This window comes from Chrysochloris asiatica, unplaced genomic scaffold (genome assembly GCF_000296735.1).
Source record: "Chrysochloris asiatica unplaced genomic scaffold, ChrAsi1.0 scaffold00183, whole genome shotgun sequence".
Lineage (NCBI taxonomy): Eukaryota > Metazoa > Chordata > Mammalia > Afrosoricida > Chrysochloridae > Chrysochloris > Chrysochloris asiatica.
The window spans coordinates 3,537,700-3,544,159 of record NW_006408701.1 but is presented as its reverse complement, the minus strand read 5'-3'; positions in this window follow the sequence as shown (position 1 = coordinate 3,544,159).

The following is a 6,460-nucleotide window of genomic DNA, read 5'->3' as shown; positions in this document are numbered from 1 at the left end:
CTTCAGGCATATTGTCAGTAGGGCCCAGTCACTGGAGAAGGACATCATGTTTGGTAAGGTTGGAAGGTCAGAGAAAAAGAGGAAGACCCCAGCGAGATGGATTGACAAAGTGGCAGCATCAATGGGCTCAAGTGTGGCAACAATTGTGAGGTTGCCCAGGACAGGGCAGTGTTTCATTCTGTTGTGCATAGGTTCGCTATGAGTCGATACCAATTCAATGGCACCTAACAACAACAACAATGCCTAGGATATCAGTCTGTATTGTGATTAATTTCATTTTAGATAACTTTCAATTTTTCTAAGTTCAGACTTCATACATCACACATTTTGATTATTAATGTATGTTTGCCGCTGTTTCTCCTTATTTTGAGTTGTGGTACATGAGAAAAGGAAGGTCCAGAAGGCTTAACTCCATTTACATCATTTAGGTGAACTGTACTTTAAGGAAACAGCCCTACCCCAGTCATATTTTGAGTGTCTTCCAGTACAGGGGCTCATTTTCCGGTACTATATCTGACAATGTTCTGCTGTTATTCATAAGGTTTTCAGTGGCTAACCCTTCAGAAGCGGTCTGCCCTTCCTTCTTGTTAATCTGGAAACTCCGATGAAACCTGTCTACCATGGGTGACCCTACTGGTATTTAAAATACTGGTGGCATAACTTCTAGCATCACAGGAACACACATGTCACCACAGTATGACAAACTGATATTTGAATGATGGAGTCTATACATAAATCTTGTTAAGAAGAAGATTCCATGAGACAAGGAAGGGTCAAGGGAGGTTTTTCATCTGCTATACCAGGGTACAGTACTAGACTGCTAATCACAAGGTCAGAGGTTCAAACCCTCCAGCCACTCCTCAGAAACCCTATACAGGGTTGGTATGAGTAAGAATTGACTCAGTGGCACTTAAAAACAACAACATACTAGAGTATGTGCTACTTTCTCAATTTAAAATGAAAGGGCCAAATGTGAGCAGTCAAATTCTGTAGTTATCTAGCTTATTGCAATGTGTATTATTATATATACATGAAGTCAGATCAAGCCTGCTAAAATAGTCCCATTCAGTAAGAGACTAATATTTGTCTGTATGATAAGAAAATATATAATTCCCAAAAGTGGACAGTTCCAAACTGGAGTGATTATTATAAAAAGTAAATGTTGGGGAGAATTGTGTAAAGTTGAAAATTCTATTAAACTCACTGCCATTGAGTCTGTTCTGACTCATAGTGACACGATAGGAGCTCCATGGGTTTTCCAATGTTGTAATCTTATGGTCACTACTTGTCTGTAGTTTGACATTTGTGATGGCTTACGTGTTACAGTGATGCTGGAAGCTAGCCACCAATATTTCAAATACAGGATTCTAGACTAAGACTAGGGACAGAAGGAATAGACTGTCCATTTCTAAGGGGTGATTATTGTTATTGCTAAGTGTTATTGAGTTGGTTCCTACACATAGTAACCCAGCATAGGGTTTCTGAGGAGCAGCTGGTGGGTTTGAAGTGCAGCCTTGCAGTTTACAGCCTAGTACTTATCCTACAGTGCCATATGGATTGCTGTTGTGGTTAAGTGCTGCTGAGTCAGTTCTGACCCATAGCATCCCTGTATAAGGTTTCTGAGGAGTAACTGGTGAGTTTGAACTGCCGACCTTATGGTTCAAACTGACTTTGCAGTCCAGTGCATTAACCCACAGTGCAATACCAGGACTCCGCCACATGGATTAGCTACTGAAAACCTTATGAATAGCAGTGGAACACTGTCTGATATAGTGCCAATAGATAAGCTGCTCAGGTTTGTAAGGCATTCAAAATACAACTGGGGAAGAGCTGACGCCTCAAAGTAGACTCCACCTTAATGAAGCAAATGAAGCAAAATTTTCAGAACCTTCATTCGCTGATGGGGCACAATAGAAAGTGTGAAGAAATAGCTGCATACAACCATTAATAATCTGAATGTGGCATGTATTAAATATGAATCTAGGAATATTGGAAATTATCAAAAAGGAGATGGATCACATAAATATTGAAATCCTGGGCATTAGTGAGCTGAAGTGGGTGGTTATTGGCTATTTTTAATGAGATAATTATATGATTTACTATGCTGGGAATGACAGATTGAAGTGGAATGACATTGCATTGTGAGAAAACCAAAAGGAAACAACAGCATTTCTCATGCTGAAGAAAAAATTCAAGCATAGAGTTGCAAAATCCCCCCAAAAATGTCAAGTTGCTGTGTTGTGGTGGCTTATGTGTTGCTGTAATGTTAAAAGGTATGCCATTGGTAGCTCAAATACCATCAAGGTCATCCATGGTGGACAGGTTTCAGTGGAACATACAGACTAGGAAGAAGTCCACTTCTGAGGGTTTTTCCTCTGAAAACTATCACACTGAAAGAACTGAAGAAAAAATTCAACCCTCAAGTTCCAATACTGAAGCATTCTATGGGCAAGATATTGAAAGATGCAGGAAATACCAAAAGAAGATGGAAAAAATACACAGAATCACTGTATCAAAAAGAATTAGTCGATGTTCAATCATTTCAGGAGGTAACATACGATCAGGAATGGATGGTATTGAAGGAAGAAGCCCAAGCTGCATCGAAGGCATTAGAGTAAAACAAGACTCCAGGAACTGACAAATACAAATTGATATGTTTCAACAAGCACATACAGCTTAGAAGCACACATTAGTGTATGCCAAGAAATGTGTAAGAGAGCTACTTAGCTCTTATAAATATGGATTATAGAATATAGACGAAATCCATATTTGTGCCTATTCCAATGAAAAAATGGCTCAATAGAATGCAAGAAATTATCTAACAATATCATTAATATCACATACAAGTAAAATTTTGCTGAAGATAATTTAAAAAGTTGCAGTGGAACACTGACAGAGTACTGCCAGAATTTACATTGGAATCAGAAGAGGACATGGAATGAAAGATATTGCTGACATCAGATGGATTTCAATGGAAAGCAAAGGAATATGAGAAAGATCCTTTCTTGTGTTTTATTAACAATGCACAGGCATTCAATTATGTGAATCAGCAAATTAAGGATAACATTGAGAAGAATGGGAATTCCAGAACTCTTCATAGTATTCATGAAATTTGTATGTAGTCCAAGAGGCAGTCATTTGAACTGAACAAGGGGATACTGAATGGTTTAAAATGAGGAAAGTTATGCATTGGGGTTGCATTCTTTCACCATACTTATAAAATCTGTATGCTGAGCAAATAATCTATGAACCTGATTATCAAAGAAGAACATTATATAAAGAACATGGCATGAAGAGTGGAGGAAGACTCATTGACAGTCTGCTACATGTAGATGAGACAAGCTTGCTGGCTGAAAGGGAAGCATTTGCTGATAAAGACCAAAGGCTGATAAAGGCCTTCAGTATGGAGGATGCAAAGTAAACAAAAATCCTCACAATCAATAAACAACGTCATGATAAACAGAGAAAAGAATAAAATTATCAAACATTTCAGTTTATTTGGGTTCACAATCAATGTTTATGGAACCAATATTCAAGAAACCAAAGGATCTATTGATTGCATTAGGCAAATCTGTTTCACAAGACCTATTTAAAGTGTCAAAGAGCAAAGATGTAACTTTGAGGACTAAGGCATGCCTGACCCAAGTCATGATGTTCCCAATAGCCTCATATGCATGTGAAAACTACAATGAATAATGAAGAAGATATAAAAATTGGTGTATTTGAATTATGGTGGCGGATAATATTAAAAGTGCCATGAACTGCCAGATGACTAAACAAATCTGTCTTGGAAGAAGTGCAGGCAAAATGCTCCTTAGAGGCAGTCCAACTGCTACCACAAGAACAAGTAGGTTGCTAGCCCAGGAGACATCAAGGCAATTGGACGGGTCCTCTCAGAGCAAATCCTTTTCCAAGATAAAGACGTGATGAAAATACAAGCTCTGATTGGCCACCACGCCAATGGAGAAAAGATTGAAGTTGTCAAAGACTTCATTCTTCTTGGATCAACTATCAACACTCATGGAAGCAGCAGTCAAGAAATCAAACGATGTGTTGCATTGGACAAATCTGCTGCACAAGACCTTTTTAAAGTGTTGAAGAGCAAAGATGTCAGCTTGAGGTCTAAGGTGTACCTGACCCAAGCCATGGTATTTTCAATATCTTCATATGCATGCAAAAGCTGGACAGTGAATAAGGAAGACCGTAGAAGAATTGATGCTTTTGAGTTATGGTATTGGAGGAGAATATTGAAAGTGCCATGGGCTGCCAAAAGAACCAATAGATCCGTTTTGGAAGAAATACAGCCAGAGTGCTCCTTGGAGGCCAAGATGGCCAAACTTCGTCTCTCATACTTCAGGCATATTGTCAGGAGGGACCAGTCACTGGAGAAGGATATCATGTTTGATAAGGTTGAGGGTCAGAGAAAAAGAGGAAGACCCCCAATGAGATGGATTGGCCAAGTGGCAGCATCGATGGACTCAAGTGTGGCAACCATAGTGAGACTAGCCCAGGATCAGGCAGTGTTTTGTTCTGCTGTGCATAGGGTCACTATGAGTCGGTACCAACTCGATGGCACCTAACAACAACAACAACAACATAGTATAGCGGTTACAAATCGGGCTGCGAACCTCAAGGTCAGCAGTTGGAAACTACCAGCTGTTCCACAGGAGAAAGATAAGGCTTTCTGCTCTGGTAAAGGGTTTACAGCCTTGTAAATCCTGTACAGGGTCTCTTTGAGTCACAGCACATAACCACCATTGAATAAGGAATGTCATAATCATAGCTGAAATGGAACAGGCTTGGGAAACTAATGATACCAGGGAATGTGGTGGGGAAGACTGTGTGTGTGTGCGCATGCGCGCGAATCTATGTTTAGGAAAGGAGGTGACATCTCTTTCAACTCTTCACTTTGTTTTCAAGTTAAAATAGCAGTGAGAACTCATTTGTGGCTAATATTGTGTCTGGAAATTTTAGGTGGTAGGGGCTGCCTTGGAACTCCATTTTATTATAGCTTGTAACGTCAATGTTTTTAAACCATTGTACTGTACTTACTCTCCTTTAAAATACCCAGAGCCTTTCCTCAACGCCCCCCAACGTCAGTGGTTCAGTAATAGTAATAGATGCAGCTATAATCAGTGAAATTGCTGAAACTCTTTTCTTTGCTGAATCAGCATATGCACTTAAGATCTATAAAAATATAATGATCTCCTGTAAATAGTCAGGGTTGGCAGTTCCAAAAGAAATAAAAATAAAGATATAATCATTAATCATTTTCATATGCTTTACTTGGAGGGGGATGGAAATGAACTGATAAATTACCACAGGCAAAATTCTATGCTGAGAAACTAAATACCTGCTATATTTGAAGGAAGTGTTTGAATTACCAGTATCTCAGTGATCCTCCCTGAGAAAAATAAGAGCGCCCCAAAAGGCAGCCCCCAAGTGAATCACTGCTGAGACAACTGACAATTCATTATATTTATGAGGAAAATAAGAACATTTGCTAAGGATATGAATTACCCTGGTAGTGAAAAGCTCAGTTCACAAAATCAAAAGAGTGGGTCTCTTTTGGCAGCTTAAACCATCTCTGTGAAAAACATACCAAAACCTTGGTGTTTGAAAAACTCTGGGATATGTTTATGGGAGATTCTCTCTTTCGTTGGAATTCCTTCACTGTGGTATACTAAGAGAGAGGATTCATTCATATATGGGAGCGCCTATTTTTCCAACTGCTAATAATTTTTTTTTTTTTTAAATCGGCATTTCTTTATGTTGAAAACTCTTTCTAATTATTTTTCCTATTAAAAATATGTAAATGGAGAAAAGCTAAGTTGCCAAACCTAATGAATATGAGAGTCCTGGTATGGTGCTGTGGGTTAATGCACTAGACTGCAAAGTATGTTTGAACTGCAATGTTGGTGGTTCAAGCTCATCAGTCACTCCTTGGAAACCCTCTATAGGGTCGCTATGGGTCAGAACTAACTTGACGGCACTTAACAACAACAACAACAACAATGAATGTGAATGCCTGAACAGAGGATTCAATTCTGCTTTCACGTATGATTATAGAAACCCCATCATGTGCAGTTTTTTGATTCAAAAAGAGTCTTGTTTCCTTCCTTTACCCAAGTCAAACAGACAGAGACCCATGATACCATCATTCTGTTCAGCAGTAACTTTGATTTGAAAAGCATACCTAATTATACTTAGAGATGTAAACACTGAGACCATGCCAGCTGTGCTATTAGAGCTGTTATTTTCCCAAAAATATTATACTTCATGATGGCCTTAATCTTTTGTTTGTAAGTTACATAAACTGAGTCGTTTAGTGTGCACACAAACTACTCACCAAATTAATATGTATATGTTAATGTATATATATATATATATGTTGATATATATCAATTACAAATTTATGTTATGTTAATGTATATGTGTATATATATATATATATGGTTGT